Below are 20,325 nucleotides of genomic sequence, written 5' to 3'. Positions count from 1 at the left end.
AAGAAAGAACATGAAATGCCAGAGGTGGAAAAAAAGCAATCTGACTAAAGTTACTTATGTGGCCTTTGTAAACTATGTCCCTTGAATATTTTAAGAACTGAAACAAAGCTTATGAATATATAGATACATTTGCACAATTCCAGCCCTTATCAATTATTTATTTACAGTACATTCGTGTCCACGAAGACCTGAAGTTCTCCGAGCTGCAATTTCCACATGCCTGGAGGGCACCAAGCTTTGGAAAGTTATGAAAACCTTTCCCAAGTACCAGTCTAAATATATTTAACAACAGATATAAGACAAAGAAAGTTCAGTGATAATCAGCCTGACAGAAAGAAAGCTAAAAAAGTTATTTGATGATATAGCTTCTCAGATCAAATTTTGGCATAGGTGTTATTTAGTGGAGCAAATGCAGAAATCACTTAGTGAGTGAGCCCTAATCTAGATTATCCAAAAGATTGGGGTGCAATTTTGTAGACTGGGAGGACTTTACTCCTTATTTATGTGATGTATTGAAAAGCATTCCCTCTGTGCAATTCAGTGTCCTCTCCACAGTGTTTTTGGAGAAGAGACCCAAAGGTGCTTTTTCAAGAAGCAACTGGACTTCCTGGTTTTTCTTTGAAGATGTTTTGCTTCTCATCCAAGAAGCTTCTTCAGCTCTGTCTTGATGGTGGGGAATGGAAGTATTTATATTTCTTGCAGACAGCTGGCCACATGTTTATTGGACCCGTGTCCCTCCTGGCTGGTGCTGGCCTCTCGGGAGGTTACACGAGGTTGGCTCCAGGGGATTATAAATGCTTCCTTGAGAGAGGGTGTCTTCCCTGCCGCCTTGAAGGAGGCGGTGGTGAGGCCTCTCCTCAAGAAGCCTTCCCTGGACCCAGCAGTGTTGGCTAATTACCGTCCAGTCTCCAACCTTCGCTTCGTTGCGAAGGTTGTTGAGAGTGTGGTAGCGCGACAGCTTCCTCAGTACTTGGATGAATCGGCTTATCTAGATCCGTTCCAGTCGGGCTTCAGGCCTGGATACAGCACGGAAACGGCATTGGTCGCATTGGTAGATGATCTCTGGAGGGCCCGGGACAGGGGTTGCTCCTCTATCCTGGTCCTATTAGACCTCTCAGCAGCTTTTGATACCATCGACCATGGTATCATGCTGCACCGGTTGGAAGAGTTGGGGGTGGGGGGCACCGTGTTGCGGTGGTTCTCCTCCTTTCTCTCTGATCGGTCGCAGTCTGTGTTGACAGGGGGGCAGAGGTCGACCCCGAGGCCCCTTGTATGTGGGGTGCCGCAGGGGTCGGTTCTCTCACCCCTTCTGTTCAACATTTATGTGAAGCCGCTGGGTGAGATCATCCATGGTTTTGGGGTGAAGTATCATCAGTATGCTGATGATACTCAGCTATACATCTCCACCCCGGACCACCCCAATGATGCCCTTAAAGTGATGTCCCAGTGCCTGGAGGCTGTACGGATCTGGATGGGGAGGAACAGACTCAGGCTCAACCCATCCAAGACCGAGTGGCTGTGGTTTCCGACGTCCCGATATAGTCAATTGGTGCCATCACTGACTATTGGGGATGAGTCATTGCCCCCCACGGAGAGGGTTCGCAACTTAGGCGTCCTCTTGGACTCACGGCTGTCTTTAGAAGAACACTTGACGGCTGTGGCCGGGAGGTCTTTTTATCAGGTTCGCCTGATTCGCCAGTTGTGTCCCTTTCTGGATCGGGACTCGTTAAAAACAGTCACTCATGCCCTCGTCACTTCACGCCTGGACTACTGTAATGCTCTCTACATGGGGCTCCCCTTGAGGAGCACCCGGAGGCTCCAGCTGGTCCAGAATGCGGCCGCGCGGGTAGTTATGGGAGCAGCATGGCGCTCCCATGTGGCTCCCCTCCTGCGCGAGCTGCACTGGCTCCCTGTGGTCTTCCGGGTGCGCTTCAAGGTCTTAGTTACCACCTTTAGAGCGCTCCATGGCTTAGGACCGGGGTACTTAAGAGACCGCCTTCTGCCACCAATAGCCTCTCACCGCCCAGTACGCTCCCATAGAGAGGGGCTTCTCAGGGTGCCGTCAGCCAAACAATGTCGACTGGCGGCCCCCAGGGGGAGAGCCTTTTCTGTGGGGGCACCCACCATCTGGAACGAGCTCCCCCCAGAGATACAGAAGATTCCGGATCTGCGCACTTTCCGCCGTGCCCTCAAAACATTCCTGTTTCAGCAGGCCGGCCTGGCCTAACTTTCCCTTTATATTGCTTTTTGATTTTATTTAAACTGGGATGTCTTGAATTATCTAGGACCAGAATGTTTAGTATATTTTAATTGGTTTTTTTTATTATTAACGTTTGTATTACATGTATTTTTATCGTTCGCTGTTCACCGCCCTGAGTCCCTTAGGAATAGGGCGGTATATAAATTTAATAAATAAATAAATAAATAAATAAATATGCATTTCTTTTAGAAAGTCGAGGCCACCTGGAGGTTTATCTGTGTCATCAGGGTCACCTGAATAGTGCAAATGGGTGTGGAGCCTTCTTGGAACTGTTGAAAGGACTGTGTTGTAGACTGGAGATAGATTATGTCATATCCCTCCCCCTCTGATGAGAGAGGGCTGTTCAATTTTGACATAGATGGCCTCTTTGACCCCTCTTTCAAACCAGCAGTCCACTCTGTCCAAAATGTGGACTTTGCTGTCTTCAAAAGAGTGGCCTTTGTCTTTTAAATGCAGACAGACTGTTGAATCTTTTCCAGATAGGTTTGTTCTCCTATGTTGTGCCAAGTGTTTATGAAGTGGCTGTTTTGTTTTCCCAAAGTGCAAATCTGCACATGGGTCACTGAATAAGCCTCCAAATGCTTCTTCAGGACAGTGCTGAGCTTCCAACTCATGGATATAATAGTCCAAGGTCCAAACTTGGAAAAGCAGCTTGGGTCCATATCAAGCATATTTAGGAATCTGAGCAAGGAGCATTTTTCATTTCTCCTTTCCCCTCTGGAATAGAGAGGAATCCTAACTAGAAATATCTTTTGGGAGGCTAATCGGAACTTCAGTAGCAATGCCAAGCAAATGGTTTAAAAAGAAGAGCAGAGTGCATTTGAAGAATCTATAGAGAGAAAGCAAGAGATTAAGTGAATGGGATAGGAAGAAAAACGGAAGGCAGGTCCTCTGGGAGACCCCCATTGTCTTTTGTGTGCCAGGATAATACAATGAAAGAGACAGCTTGCTCTTTCTGGCCAGACTCAGAAGCGAGAGTGCTATTAAGTTCTGCAATAAAAGTCTGTTTTCGAGAGACACCCAGCTTAGATATGCAGGCTGAGGCTGCTGGATAAAGCAGATAAGCCTCTGTATTTCTGAGCGCTTATCTGAGGTGAGCCAAATATTCCAAGAAGCATCTTTTTTGTTAAACATTACCACTCAATGAGCCTGGAAATGGAGAGAGCCCCTGACTTTGCAAAACGTTGCACAAATTCAAAATCCCATGCAAAGATTAAAGGGTTTCATCCCTTTTTTTAAAAAAAGTCTAAAAATGGATTCTGACATGAAATGCCATTCAAATTTTGGTCACAAATCACTTTTCTCAGTGCCATTGTAACTTCGGTCACTAAATGAATGCTTCTTCTAGCCTCTTTCCGAGTCTCTGGCATCTCTCCTCCCTGTAAAATAAAATTCACTGTGTTTTGTAGAGGTTGTAAAAGTTCATCTTCAAAACATTTGTAGCAAAAACCCATTAATCCATCTAGTCCAGATTCAGTTCTCCTGGTTTAGTCTTTGTCAGGTCAAACCAGTTTTCTTGGTTGAATCTTTGTCATGGACCTCTTGTAGTTTCACACACTGGTAAATTCAGAATAATAGATAATAATTGGAAGGGACCTTGGAGGTCTCCTAGTCCACCCCTCTGCTCAAGCAGGAGACCCTACACCAGGGGTCCCCAAACTTGGCAGCTTTAAGACTTGTGGACTTCAACTCCCAGAATTCTCTATGCTGGCTGGAGAATTCTGGGAGTTGAAGTCCACAAGTCTTAAAGCTGCCAAGTTTGAAGACTTCTTCCCTACACTATTCCAGACAAGTGGCTCACCAGTCTCTTCTTGAAAGCCTCCAGTGATGAAGTACCCACAATTTCTGGAGGCAACCGGTTCCACTGATTAATTGCTCTAACTGTCAGGAAATTTCTCCTTAGTTCTAGGTTGCTTCTCTCCTTGATAAGTTTCCATCCATTGTTTCTTGTCCTGCCTTCAGATGTTTTGGGGAATATGTTGATCCCCTTCTTTTTTCTGGCAGCCCCTCAAATATTCATTGAAATTCAAATTAAATTCAAAATTCAAGGTTCTCTACTTGAATTCAATACAAACCCCAAGCTGACATCAGTTTAACAGGCCAAAATGCTAGGCAGAAAAAAGGTACCGGTATATTTGTTTTTGAAATGTATTTGCCATATGCTTGCGTGTTGCTTACAGAGTTGCCATGGCAAATGAGGCAGCTTATACCTTGCTTATATAAACAACTTCAGTTGCTGTTCCCTCTGTCAACATCACCAACAAAGAGCACTACAAATAAATATTTTTTTAAAAAAAAAAAAAACCAAAGCACTTTGCCAACCAAGGAGCAGTACAGTAGTCTCTTCGACAGCAGAAAATATTTAAGAAATTAGAAGATACAAGCTGCTAGCACAATATTCCCTCTATGGGGAGGATATTCAGAAAAGCTACATTTTATGTAGTCTGATGAAGAGAAGGATTAGGGTGACATGATAGCAGTCTTCTAGTATTTGAGGGCTGTCACGGAGAAAAGGAGGGTAGGACAAGAAGTAACAGACAGAATCTTATCAAAGAGAGCTCCAACTGAGAATTAAGGAGAAATTTCCTGGCAGTGAGAATAATTGATCAGTGGAATTACTTGCCTCCAGAAGCTGTGGGTGCTCCATCCCTGGAGGTTTTCAAGAAGAGATTCATTTGTCTGAAATGGTGTAGGGTTTCCTGCCTGAGCAGCGGATTGGACTAGAAAACCTCCAAGGTCCCTTCCAACTCTGTTATTCTGAAGTAGGAAGTACAAGGGTATAGAAGCAGAATTTAATAATTCTTCGGGAGCTGTTTGTAAAACCATTCACTTAACAAAATGAGAAGACATTCCATTTTTAATTTGTTTAAATATGTTTAACTGCTTCTTGTTCCCTTACTGGTTCTGCAACTGTTGCTGTCTTTCAGCAAGCAATAAATTAGCATTAGTAAGCTCAGCTGTTTGTGCAGAATGGTATAAGGCAGCGGTTCTCAACCTGGGGGTCGCGACCCCTTTGGGGGTCGAACGGCCATTTCCCAGGGGTCGCCAAAGCCCTCTCTCGCCCCCCCCCCCCTTCACTCACCCTCTGCCTCTGCTGGATCGCCCGGTCGCCGTTCGCTTACCCCGCCCACTCCCAATCTATTGCTGCTCCGGAGTCCCAGCTGGTGGCTAGAGGGAAAAAAACTTTAAATTCTTGCCGCGGGGCTTCAAAGAGCTAGCTGCAAAGAGGTAAATTCCTGGAGCAAGTTTTTTTCCCCCTAGCTATACTGAAAAGAGAAAGCGAAAGCAGGGTCTTAGCTGCAACGTGACAAAATGAGGCAGAGAGGTTTCTTTTTCTTTTTCCTCACCAAAAAAGGTAGGTGCAAAACTGCAAACAATGGGAAATTTAGGGCAAAAGAGGAAAGTTCCAAGATTTTAAAACACAAAAGAAAAAAGGCTCTATTTAACTAGAGAATTGTAATAATCGAGATACTATTAATTGGTTAAGTTGTGGTTTGGAGGAATATATGGGGGAAATTATTTGGTTTATTATTATTGGTAAATATAATTAATTGATGTGTAAGAAATTGGATTGCATGGAAATAATTGGAATATTTATGTTCATATTGATTAATATACAAAAAAGATAGTTTTATAACTAATTGATTTATATTAAAATGTTGAATTTGTATTAAACAACTGTATTACATAATTAATCAATGTGAGGATGGATATTAAAAGATGACAATGCAAAGGGGTATAATATAGAATAGAAGGGAAAAATTGAATTTGATTAAGATTAGAGATGAGGATGAAGGGTAATATTGTTTTTTTAAAAAAATAGATGAGGAATAAATATGGTAAAAAGGAAATATAGAAATTGTAAATTTAATTGAAATGACTAAATACTGTGTTGGAAGAAATATCCTTCTGGGTACTGCTCCAAGTGGGAAAAAAGACACTGGAAACATGGAGACTGCTTGGAAAGATGGTTTAATGGTGGACAGGATCACATGGCTTGATGGGACCCATTGTGTTAGTTTCTGTTGCTATTGTGTTGCAAATGTCCTTTGACAAAGGATTGACTTTCTGCCTCTGGCCCATTAACAAAGGGTGGGGGGCAGGAAGGTGGGAGCTGCTTTGTCTGTAAAATATGCTTCTTCATTTTTCATCCAGGTAGGGAAATATAATATTCTGCCTTTTTAATATTTCCCAAAATATTTCATTCTTCTAGGAAAGGGGTGGGTGCTAACCTCCTACAACTGTTTAAATTTGTGAACCGGCCAAATACTCTGCTCAAAGAAAATACGTTGTATGTGTGTATGTGTGTTTCTAATTATTGCTATTTATTGCTATTTGTTCTCTTTTATTCTTTAAAGTTTAACAATTCATTCTTTATCTTAATATCTTAATATTTGTTTGGGGTTGGCTTTCTTCTCTTTCATCTTTTTTATTGTACAGCAATCTTTCTCCTCAAACCTACCACCTCTGTCTTTTCTTTTTTACTTACTTTCTCTTCCCCCCCTCTTCTTCTTCTCCCTACTTCCTCTTTCTTTCTCTTTCTCCTCCTCTCTTCCTCCTTCTCTTACCTTCACTCCTACTCTAATTTCCCTTCCCTTCCTTCATCCCTCTCTATTGCTGTATCCTTTTATGCATATGGACTACTCAGAGGGCTGAAAAAGTTATTTTTGACTGGTCCTCGCACTTTTGACCAGTCCTCAAACTTACGACTGTCCTCACAATTTACGTATTTGCGCTATCTTGTCACCATGGTGAAGAGAAGCAGCTGTGAAATGAGTGACACGGTTGTTAAGAATGCTACAATGGGCATAAATGATGACCAGTCATAACTGCGAAGACCGGTCAAAAGTGCGAGGACCTGTCAGAAATCACATTTTTCAGCCCTCTGGGTAGTCCTTTTGGGCACAGGGACTACTCAGAGGGCTGAAAAAGTTATTTTTGACTGGTCCTCGCACTTTTGACCAGTCCTCGAATTTACGACTGTCCTCACATTTTACATTTTTTGCCCTATCTTATACCATGTTGAAGAGAAGCAGTTGTGAAATGAGTGACATGGTTGTTAAGAATGCTGCACAGGCATAAATGTGAGGACCAGTCAAAAGTGCGAGGACCTGTCAGAAATGACTTTTTTCAGCCCTCTGAGTAGTCCCTATACATATAGCCATGGCCACCCGGTCACATGACCAGCTAGCCACACCCACCCAGTCACATGACCTCCAAGCCACACCCACAAAATAAGCCACGCCCACAGAACCAGTAGTAAAAAAATTTAGAACCCACCCTTGGTTGGGGGTCACCACAACATGAGGAACTGTATTAAAGGGTCGCGGCATTAGGAAGGTTGAGAACCACTGGTATAAGGTCTCCGGCTTGAGTAGGGGTTGGGCTAGGAGAGCTTCAAGGTCCCTTTCAACTCTGTTATTCTGTATTCCACTGGGGTACTTCTTACCTGGCCATCTCTCTTCAGCCTGAAATAAAAAATGAATAAGGATCCTGTTCTGTCCCCAACCACACGCACACACACCAACAGACGTTCAAGAGTTAAAGACCAAACCAGCCAGCAAAATCCTTTTCCTTATGATAACGGAACTTGGCAACAACCTAGTGGCTGCCTGCCAAGAGTTTATTATTTACAAAGAGGAGAGATAACTTCTCCCCACTCCTGGTACATCAAAAGAAACAGCTCAATAATTACGGAGTCAATCAAGTCCAGAGATAATCCAGCAAAGTCTATAGCAAAAAGTCCGGCAATGCAGAATGGCGTGGAAGCTTTCAGCTTTGTTCGTCACAAGGTTTGACTGGCCACCACGCTCCCTTTTATATCCTGTGGGGTGTGATCCAGTGACTCAGCCTAATCTCGGGCACGCCTTTTCTTCTGTTGTGCGCACTTATCTCTGCGACGCTGGCATGAATCCAGCCAAGACTCATTACCCTCATCACTGTCCATTTGTGGCTGCGTGGACGTGCTTGGCCCCGGCCCTATCTCTTGCCCTTTGGCGGAAACTGAAGGCATTGCCAGAGAGGAAGGTCCTGGAGAGGGAGGCCTTGCCAACTCCTCTCCTTCACTCTCGGAGTCCTCTCCTGCCGATGACACAGGCTCAGGTAACGGAGCCACAACAGATCCCACCTCAAAATTGCAAGTGAAGCAGTTCGTGCTCCATTCAACTCATGCATTCTAGTGTTTATCTTACAGTTCAACTCCAAATCACTTTATGCTTAATCTGTGCAATGACAAGCATCCATAGATCTGAAGCCAAATCACAGAAGCAAATTCATCTGAATCCAGATAGATCTGCCTGCATATCATGTCTGGAGGTTGGTTAGAACTGAAATAGATCTACTTCTGTTCTATAAATAGGAAGTATCCATTTGAATATGCAAGAAAAGTCTTTGTTGGGTTTCTTTTCCAATTGTCAGCACAAACAACGAGGCAGTGATAATGCATTATTTTATAGCTGCATTAAAGCAGAAGAAGAAGAAAAAAATCAGTAAAACACGTACAGTGACATATTTGTACCTTATTTGAAAAACACAAGATAGATACGCGTAAAGGGAATTGTCAAAACAGGATTAATAAAGTACAACACATTGCATTTGTTGGGGATTTGATTGTCTATCTTGTCACAATAATTCTAGGACAGCTGTGGATGTCTGCACTTCAATTTGCAGGTCTGGGCTCAATTTCACATTAGCAATAAATCATTTCATATGAACAAGTTATTTTTCCCCCAATGTACAACACACAAGTTTATTAATGGAGGAGGAGCACAAATGTATTAAATAAGCAACAGAGTTTCCCGCAACTGAAGCTGTATTTGAGATACATGATATTTTCAAGGTGCATAGAATACACATACAGCAAAGGGGTTATGGGAAGCTTTAATGGGACCATCTAGAAGCTGTAATGGCACAGTGGTTACAATGCTGTATTGCAGGCTAATTCTGCCTGCAGTCAGTGGTTCGATCTTCACTGGCTGAAGGTTGGCTCAATCTTCCATCCTTCCAAGGTCAGTAAAATGAGGACCTAGATTTTGGAGGGCAAGATGCTGACTCTGTAAAACCACTTAAAGAGAGTTGTAATGTACTGTAAAACTGTATAAATCTAAGCGCTATTAACTATAATTTTTATGACTCTTAATCTACATGGCCATTGATGGGGATTGTAGTTCCATTCCTGATCAACATTCTCTAGCAGGCAAGGTAGTCTTTCCCAGTCCACTTTCATGTCTAAAGGAGGACTATATCTCCCAGTTTATAATCCAGCATGCTAACCACTACACCAAACTGCCTCTCTCTTATAAAATGGACAGAAGATCTTCCATAACCTTCTGCATTCATTGCCATGATTGATTGATTATGTGCCATCAAGTCATTGTTGGCTCTTAGCAACCATAGTGATAGATTTTCTCCATGGTAATCTGTCCCCAACCTGGCTGTCAGCTCTTCTAATGATTCAGCTGTTGCTGCTGTAATTGAGTCTATCTACCTTACTGCTAATTTCTTCCACCTTTCTCAGCATTGGAACCTTCTCCAGATCTTCACATAAGCTGTCCAAAGTAGAATAATTTGATCCTGATCATTTGTGCCTCGAGTGAAAACTCAGACTTGATTTGACTGAAGATCCATTGATTTGTTTTTGTGGCTGTCCACCTATTCTTGACAGTGTGCTTCAACATCAGCTTTCAAAACATCAATATCTTGCTTATCTTGCTTCTTCAAACTCCATGCATGGTGATGGTCTTTCTTATATGTTGAAAACGTATACAAAGTACAGTCATACCTCAGTACTCAACTGCTTCAAAACTCATCAAATTCAGTATTCAATGCATTTTGAAGCAGAAATCTTGTTCTGCCACTCTTCTTTCTCCCAGTAGTTGACATGCAAGGAAAAACTTGCTGACATTGGCTGCCTCGTAACTCACTATTACTTCTGGCCAAAATAGTAATAAGCAATAGCACTTAGACTTATATACCACTTTACAGTGCTTTACAGACTACTCTAAGCGGTTTAACAGAGTCAGCCTATTGCCCCCAACAATTTGGGTCCTCATTTTACCCACCTCGGAAGGATGGAAGGCTGAGTCAACCTTGAGCCGGTCAGGATTGAACTCCTGGCAGCTGGCAGAGTCAGCCTGCAATATTGCATTCTATCCACTGCTCATCATGGATGGATGGATGGATGGATGGATGGATGGATGGAAGGAAGGAAGGAAGGAAGGAAGGAAGGAAGGAAGGAAGGGAGGAACGAAGGAAGGAAGGAAGGAAGGAAGGAAGGAAGGAAGGAAGGAAGGAAGGAAGGAAGGAAGGAAGGAACGAAGGAAGGAAGGGCAATATCACTTAGACTTATATACCGCTTCATAATGCTTTTACAGCCCTCTCTAAGTGGTTTACAGAATCAGCATATTGCCCCCAACAATGTGGGCCCTCATTTTACTGACCTCAGAAGTATGGAAGACTGAGTCAGCCTTGAGCCTGGTGAGATTCTAACTGCCAAATTGCAGGCAGCCGGCAGGCAGCAGAAGTAGCCTGCAGTACTGCACTCTAACCACTGTGCCACCACAGCTCATCAAATAGCGGGTTACATGGTTTTCTCGGTACTCATAAGTATTTGTCACGTCTACTGGAATAAGTTACCGTCAGGTACCAAGAAAACCTGTATCTGCAATCCAACTGAATTCTGAATAATATTTACATTCAGAGGTATGATATTTCACTGAAGTAGGATATTTCTACTTAATTGAGAATTATGCCCATTAAACTAAGTGGGTTTATTCTTTAGTAGTCTTGGGTAAAATTATGCTCCTAAGGCTGAGAAGCTTGAGAAATTCAATCTTTCCAAAATCCAATATTTAATTGTTGTCTGTAACACTTTGAAGTAAATGGATGAATGAGTTGAGAGTGTTACCAATAGATTTTACATTTCCCCAAGTATTCATCTAAAAAAGAGTTAGAGAAAAAGCAATCAGATTCAGATTCTGAAGGGAAAATATGCTGTTTAAACACACAAATAAATATTTCAAAGATACAAATTGAAATAGAAATTCTGAGACTGTTGTTTTTAATTATAAATTAATGTGAGTCAGTCAGAAATGGAACAGATGTTAAAAACAAGTGAAAGTAACATGGATGAGAAATGGATAAATTTGTTCAGTTTAATTAGCCAGTATTATGTGTCTGCCAGTTGCTTATGTTTGGTTTTATACTACTATACGTATAAATATATTTCTCAGGGCGTTTATGAAAATAAACAATGTTTATTTTAAAAATTGTACAATTTCTATCAGAGAGAGAGAGAGTTAACCAACACCAAGATATGTTTGTCTCTTATTTAGAACAACATGATTGTTTCCACTAAATAAAAATTGATTAAATGTTGGCATCCCATTTTAGTGTGTTAATTTTCCTGTCCTGACAAAGTTAAGTAATATCTAACTGCCTCTCGAAGTTGTGGATGCTCCAACACTGGAGGTTTTTAAGAAGAGATCGGATGACCATTTGAATGAAATGGTAGAAGGTCTCCTGCTTGAGCAGGGGGTTGGACTAGAAGACCTCTAAGGTCCCTTCCAACTATGTTATTCTGTTATCACATACAGTAAAGAATGGCCCATTCTCTCTATTTTGGGAAACTCTAAACACATTTGGGTTCAAATGTAGCTGTAAGTCAAGGACTACCTGTATTCTTCTAAGGCAGTTGTTTCTCAATTGCATTAGATGCTGCATTCCAGAGGTGGTATTCAGCCAGTTCACACCAGTTCGCATGAAATTTGGCCAAGGTCACTGAACCGGTAACGATGGCTGGCTGGCCACACCCCAGAACCAGTCCCCTGGTCGCTACTCGCTCGCCCCTCCCACCATGTTCATCGCTGCCATGTTCTTCGGGCACGTGCATCCCATTGCCTTGCAAGTCCAATGGGATGTGCATGCGTGAAGAACATGGCAGCGACGGCAATAGCGTTTTCCACGACCTCTGGTACTTTTCAGCGGCCCACAGCCAGCCGCCGCCTCTTTGAGAGCCGTTTTGCAGCAAAGCGGCTCTCAAAGAAGTGACGGCTGAGAGGCTTCTTTGCCAGCCACTTTCCAGCAGCAGCAGCTGGCTGGGGGCCGTCGAAAACTCCAGTCAGCCTGTTTTCCAGACTCTGGACCAGCCGCTGCGGAAGGTAAGCAGCCCAAAGAAAGAGGCGGTGGTGGGGGAGGAAGCGGGGCTAGGGCAGGGGGGCTAAAGGAGGGGAAACAAGGGCGACTGGCAAAGGGAGGGCAGGGGTAGATAGTTGGAAATTCCCAAAATTTTCCTACCTTTTCTTGAGGGCATGGGTAGGTGGGGGGGTCATTTGACTGAGTGGGCATGGCCATGAGTGATGTCAAGTTGGCCATGCCCACTCAGTCACATGGGGACCCCTGCCTAGCCACCCCCACCGAACCGGTAGCGAAAATTTTTGAAACCCACCACTGCTGGATTCCTCACGCTGGCTGGGGAATTCTGGGAGTTGAATTCTGCACATTTTAAAGTTGCCAATATTGAGTAACACTTATTTAAGGGGAAGGAAAAACTGAGCCTTTCTTGATGTTCTCCCATTCTGATTTTCTCAAATAAAAGTTAAGGCTCCCTTAATAATTATATTGCATGGTGATAAATATTGTGATTTCTTTTTTTCAAATTGGTAGTCTCCCCATATTATTAGATTTTTACTCACATCATACTGAAGCAGTGTTGAGAGGATAATAAATCAAGCAAAATTCATTCAATATCAAAAGGATGGCTTTCTTTGTTTTTAATAAGAGATATTGCACAGGAAAGAACTATTAAAAAATCATTACTACAAAACAGGTTAATTGAAATGCCACATTAATCAAAATCAGTTTTCTTAATAGAGCAGAGTCACCCAGCCAAGAACAAATATGCAATAACAATTTTGAAGTCTTGTGTTTAAAAAATTAGGCAAGCCAGATCATTAAGAAAAAATGCAAGTATTTTATCTATGCATGCTCAGATTCAACAATTGCCTATATTTAAGACCTCAAAAATCCCCAATACTTAACAAAATAGTTATTTTCCTTTTAATTCATAACAGCAATAATTAAATATTTCTGCTCCATTCTGCTGTTACTGCTGCAGTTTTTTGTTTAAAAATGCACAAATAAATAGAATGGAAAGGATTTTTCATTTTTTAAAAAAAGATATTAAAATAGCTTGTAAAAATGGGCTTATTGCATATAATCCCAACTTCTTCATCAGAACATAAATCAGCAAGCATGGAAAACCTGGAGAAACCAATTAAATAATCACAACTGGCATTTTTGGAAGCAGAGAGGTTTGTGAGGGGAAAACGGCAGTAATCATGAAAAATAGATAAAAAATATTAAACCAATAAACAAGGTTTTAATGAAATAGCTGAAGACCCAAGGTTGAACAACTTGCAACCCTCAGGACATTTGTGATCCTTGATCTAACTGTGTGTATTCCTCTGTGTGATTTCAAACAAAATACCAGCAAACAGTACAAACCTTTGATAAGATTTATCTGGCTTTTTCTTGCACTTTTTGCTCTACAGAAAAAGAAAATACTTTAGAAATTGTGAGATAAAAGGGTTTGTCTATGAGAAAACATTTGTGCCTGCTGGTTGTTTCATGTATGTCTACCACATGACCTCCTCAGGCTTGAAAAAATCCATATGACTCTTAATAATTGGGGGGGGGGAGGTCTTCTAAATCATGAGTTTGGGATTTTAGTCATTCTGAATTGAAGATATTGAATTATAACATCTATCCCTTTGCCATCCTATGGCTCCATATTATGGATTTATCTTCATATTCTGGATTTATCTTAATTTAATATTTTATCTCATTGTATTGTATTGTATTGTACACATATCTTAGATAGATAGATAGATAGATAGATAGATAGATAGATAGATAGATAGATAGATAGATAGATAGATGATAGGTAGGCAGGTAGATAGATAGATAGATAGATAGATAGATAGATAGATAGATAATAGATAAATAGATAGATAGATAGATAGATAGATAGATAGATAGATAGATGATAGAAGATAGATAGATAGATAGATGGATAGATAGATAGATAGATAGATAGATAGATAGATAGATAGATGAATGGATAGATGGATAGATGATAGATAGATAGATAGATAGATAGATAGATAGATAGATGATAGGTAGGCAGGTAGATAGATAGATAGATAGATAGATAGATGATAGAAGATAGATAGATAGATAGATGGATAGATAGATAGATAGATAGATAGATAGATAGATGAATGGATAGATGGATAGATGATAGATAGATAGATAGATAGATAGATAGATAGATAGATAGATGATGGATGGATAGACAGATAGAGTTAAGTGACTACAGTGTGCTTCTATATCTACTTTCAAGAAAGATAGGGCATGCAATAGTGTCAGAATAGTGTCAGTCCCTTCAAAGGGACTTCAAGTTTCATTAAGTATGACAAAGGGGAGGCACCATGTCTGTTGGATTCAATAGCAAGAACATTGGGTCCCTGTCTATTTCCAACTGGCACTCTCTCTGTGTTACACACCATTGGATAAATGGCTTGGCCTGCTCATACTCCATGCTGAGTAGAAAGCCTGGAGAGAAACCCAAGGATGTGCTTTTAATTGCCACTGCTCATTTCCAAACAGATTAGAAGTCATCGCTCATAGTTAATGGGGCCAGACCAAGAGAAAAATCCTCTTGCTCCTAAATAAATTGACACCAAGTTACTTCACTCCCTGGATTAGCTACAGCCGATGTTTCTTTTGAAACTGGTGGACTTCTTTGGAATTTCAAGGGCTGGAAGCGACCTTGGAGATCTTCGAGTTCAACCCTCTGCTCAAGGCAGGAGACCATGTACCATCCCAGTCAATTTTGGGAAACTTCTAGTGGTGGAGCACCCACAACTCCAGGACATAAGCTGTTCCATTGATTAATGAGTTATGAGCAAGTTCACAAAACAGTTGCTGGGAAAAACTTGCCTAGCCCCAAAATAGCTGCCCTGGAGGACAAAACCAAGCATGAATTTACTTGAATGCTCTTTGCTACACACCATCTAGTTCTCTATTCCTGTTTACCTTTGTTTTCTGTCCAAGTAGATGGAATTCCAAATAACAATTGGGAGCAGATATTTATGTTTTTCTAACAGCACTTTGAGGTTCTATTTAGGTCTAGAAGCATTGTGGAAAGCTGAGCTTTTCTTCCGAGACTTCATTCTGGTTTGTTGAAAATGGAAAGAAAATATTAGGAAAGAGAACAGGAAGACTATGGAAAAATAGAGGTTTGTTTATGGCAGAGTCATGTCCAAGCACCCAGATGAAATCTGATTTACTCTTCCAAACTATAGCCTCAACATTACCTGGACACACTTGAGTAAATCCAGCTTTTCCTGTTTAAAGTGTTTCAGCTCCACCTTTTTTATTTTAAAACATTTTTTAAATATTGAAACATCCCTTGTTTCTGGTTGGAGTGGGGACGGGGCAACTGAACGGAGCCAAGCATTTACTGGCCGGATGCCCTTCCTGATGCCTACACAGAGTTTGTTAAATTGCCTCTAGAATGTGGAGATGGCAGCCACAAAAAAACAAACCAACAAGAGAAATGTGTCAACTATTGATTTGGGGCAAAGGTTATCATAGACTAGAGGTCATAAAGGAAGGCCTCGAAAGACATCAGACAATAGTCAGAGAAGCAGGTCCTGAGTCCAAGCTAAGAAAATAATTTAAGAAAAAGTCTCAGGCACAGTAAGATTTTTTTTTACAGGAAAAGAAGAAAAAATTGATTTGACCAGAGAAATTATGTGGATTGTTGAATTTATGGCTATTACCAATATCTATTTATAGTCAATAGATTTTTGTATGCTAAAGTTAAACTAAGAATACATGAATATTGTATTTTTAATATTGGCTATTAATATTTTAAAAGTATTTAAGTATTATTTACTTAAACATAAAGAGGGATTGCTGTATTTTATAATTGTGTCTGCACTGAAAATGTTGCAGGTTCCTTCACATACACACACACATGCATACACACATACGTATATAGTACTTTTGTCCATTTTAAAGTTTTCCCTTTTATTCCCCAGTCTATTTTCCCTTTATGTTAGTTTGCATTATATTGCTTTTTTAAAAATTTAATAAAGCTGTATTATTAATAAAAGTGGAACAGAAAGTCTGTGGAGGAGAAATAGAGGTTTGTTTATGGTGCATTCAGGTCCCAACACCCAGGTAAAATCTACTTTACTCTTCCCAGCTACAGCCCCTACCTTACCTGGATACACCTACCTGGATAGATATACATATGCATACATTGTACATATACATTTTTTTTCTTTTTACGACTTGTTTCTGGGTGGGTTGGGAGCAGTGGTGGGATTCAAGTAATTTAACAACCGGTTCTCTGCCCTAATGATTTCTTCCAACAACCAGTTTGCCAAACTGCTCAGAAAGTTAACAACCGGTTCTCCCGAAGGGGTGCGAACTGGCTGAATCCCACCACTGGTTGGGAGCAACTGAATGGAACTGAGCATTTACTGGCCGGACACCCTTCCTGACACCTACATGGGGCTCACAGCAGATATTTTCTCTTTGCCCCCTGATAGAGAAACATCTAGGAAACATCAGTGCCTAAGACTGAACTCTCAATCTTTTGAGTGGGAGGTGAGCATCTTCACCTCTAGGCCACCATGCCACACATATACATATACATATACATATACATATACATATACATATACATATACATATACATACACCTACACCTACACCTACACCTACACATACATACACATACATACACATACATACACATTCACATTCACATTCATATATACATATGCCCTGTCCCAGTTCTCGTGCAAATAAAGAGAGGGAAGGGAAGCATATTCAGGCTTGCAAGATCCTGCCATTATAACTGTTACAATAAAGGTAACCCTGACCTATATGGCATTGATTTCTTAGCTACCTTATTTTATAGGGCTGGTAGGTAAGCTATCCTCTCCTTCAATTCATTTTACTCAGAGTTAAAATCTTGAGTGGGACAGTGACCCCTTTTAATCATTCTAGGTAAAGAAGCGGAGAACAGATAACTAGTTGCAAGCATCAGAAGTCAAACCCCCAAAAGCTGGAAATTTCAGTTATTCCCATTTCTCCTTTTTCTCCGAGGCGGAAGTTTGGATGCTTGGTCTGGCAATCCATTAAATCTAATTAAAAAGAAAAGCTGTGATGGCTGCAGCAGTTTTTGTCCTTCTGCCTTCCCTTCCCCAAAAGTCAGGAATGGCCCCTCACCTGTAAAAAGGTGGGCTACCCTTTTCTTTCACAGTAACCAGCTGCATTTCTTCCAGCCTGGCATTTCTGCTCGAAGATACAGCTCAGATCTCCACCAGGGAAAGGAGCAATTTCAAGGCCAAGGTAGGTTAAATGAGGACCCAGTTTGTGGGGGCAATAAGCTGACTTTGTATAAAAATATACAAAAGGATGAAGGCTATTGCTTAACGCCTTGTAAGCCGCCCTGAGTCTCCGGAGAAGGGCGGCATATAAATAAAATTAAAAAAAAAAAAAAAGGCCAGCCTTCTTTGAAAAGGCTGGGGAGCTTTGGAGACCTGAATAGAGAAATCCAGCATCCGTCTTGCCTGTTATTCTCTGTGCCATCATCTTGTTCTCATAATCTGCCTTCTCCTTCCCCCTCAAAGGCCCTCTTCTCATTCCCTGATAATGAGGCTTATCCTCAAGGAAGCTGGTGTTTTCCCTTCGCCACATGGGCCCAAACAAATATGCCAGTTTAATCTCGGACTACACTGCAGCCATCAAAACTGCAGTTCATTGATGTAAAGCTTAAGTCCTTCCTTAAGTGCCCTGCATGAATTTCTTTGGAATAATAATATGCAAAGCTTCCCAGGTCATGAATGGCTAAGCAAGCTATCAAAAGAAAAGAATTTGGGGAAATGCTTGATCTTGAAGGCATTCAGTTATACCCTTTATTTCTCTGACAAAGCTGTTTAAGCACCAGATAGCAAGAAGAACTGGAGAGGCAGGTCATCCAAGAAAGAAATAGCAAATGGAAACTTGATATAACTGTACCCAAAAGAAATAAGTTCAAAGCTAGAAAGATACGGCACCCATTTCAGCATCAATTATACAATATTCATATCTGTTAGTCAGATCCGGCCAGGATAATCTTTTCCCCCCTTCAATCATGTCCCATTCTTAGAGACTACCTGGACAACACCCTTGCAATCTTGGCAAGATTTTTCAGAAGTGGTTGGCCATTTCCTAGGATTGAAAGAAAGTGACTGGTCCAAGGTCACCAGTTAGCTTTGCACCTAAGGTGGAACTCCTTCTCTAGTTCCTCAAATGGAATAGAACTTCTGGTTTGTAGCCTGATACCCTGGCTACTACACCCAACTGGTTTTCTAGCCAGGAATAGATAGATAGATAGATAGATAGATAGATAGATAGATAGATAGATAGATAGATAGATAGATAGATGGGTGGGTGGGTGGGTGGGCGGGCAGGCAGGCAACAGATAGATAGCAATAGCAATAGCACTTAGACTTATATACCACTTCATAGTGCTTTACTAAGCAGTTTACAGAGTCAGTCTATTGCCCCCAACAATCTGGGTCCTCATTTTACTGACCTCGGAAGGATGGAAGTGTGAGTCAACCTCGAGCCTGGTGAGATTCAATCTGTCAAACTGCTGGCAGCCAGTGATCAGCAGAAGTAGCCTGCAGTACTGCACTCTAACCACTGCGCTACCGCGGCTCATGCTAATAGATAATAAATACATGTATATATAGATGATAGATGATAGAGATAGCTATAAATAGTGATAGATAGATGAGAGAGAGAGAGAGAGAGAGAGAGAGAGAGAGAGAGAGAGAGAGAGAGAGAGAGAGAGAGCGCTATAAACAGTGAGAGAGGTGTGTGTGTTCAGACTACTGGCATTGCCTACTATAATGGATTAGCCTTGAAGGGGGTTCCTTCAACTGATGCAAACTGCAAGTGCCAGAAACCAGGTTCCTCTTCCTAGTTTTCAGCAAGCAGATCTTGGTATCTTGCATTTGCCATTAGTAAAAGCTTGCTTGCTTTCTTGATTGATTGACTGACTGATTGATTTTAAAAATATTGACCCACTTAGCCCCCAAGTAGGAATTCGTTCATCAAAAATGCACAGACTATTTACATAAACTGAAAAGGAAACGTGTCCTTCCAGTCTAACTCAGCTCTCAAGGATTAAATGCACGTGTCCATGCAATTTTGGGGAGCAACAATGCTTCACCTTCAGCTCCACAAAGGATAGCATGATCAGCCTGAGAAATGATACAGATGTTTGTAAAATTTGCTGGCAGCTGCTACCTTTCCCCTCCCGTGCACTCCAAGTCATCTTTCTGGAACTGAATCCAAAACCATTCTAGAAAGTAAAACATACCAAGGGTGATTATGCCCAATGCCACTGCTAGTTTAAGGTCCTTCTTGGCATCTTGTCTTCAATAACCTCCAGGCAAAAGCCAAGGAAGAGTGCCAAGAAGCAGCTGATTAGAACCACTAACCCTCAGCACATTGTAAGAAAATGACTATAGCCAGTTGACAAATAGCATCTTTCCCCTGCATCAGCATTTGCCAGGGATTTCTCTCCATTCTGATTTCCAACCTCTCCCTTTACGATTTCCCCCTTCTCCCTTCTCTGCAGCATTTTATCAATAGACCATAAATCTGAATGCATTTGCAAGTCTAATCCCAAATTCACTCACTGCACTTCTCGTCTATTGCTTCCCAAGTGCCCATTATTGTTTTAAATTTGTACTTACATACTGTATGCTTTGCAGCTTGCATTAGTCACCGACATGGTACCCTAAGTAGAAACATAGCATTTGATGGCAGAGAAAGAGAGGGGGCACAGGAGGGAGGGGGGAGAGAGAGAGAGAGAGAATCTTTGATATACAGTAAACAATAGACCCCTCTGAGAGCTAGAAAGTTCCCATAATTCTGGAGAGATTAAGATATAGTAAGGGCGCCCATATAATCAGAATCCAGGAAATTATGTT

The sequence above is a fragment of the Pituophis catenifer genome, unplaced genomic scaffold (genome assembly GCF_029215685.1).
Source record: "Pituophis catenifer annectens isolate HBS135680 unplaced genomic scaffold, rPitCat1.0.hap2 SCAF_11, whole genome shotgun sequence".
Lineage (NCBI taxonomy): Eukaryota > Metazoa > Chordata > Lepidosauria > Squamata > Colubridae > Pituophis > Pituophis catenifer.
This window is presented reverse-complemented; position numbering follows the sequence as displayed.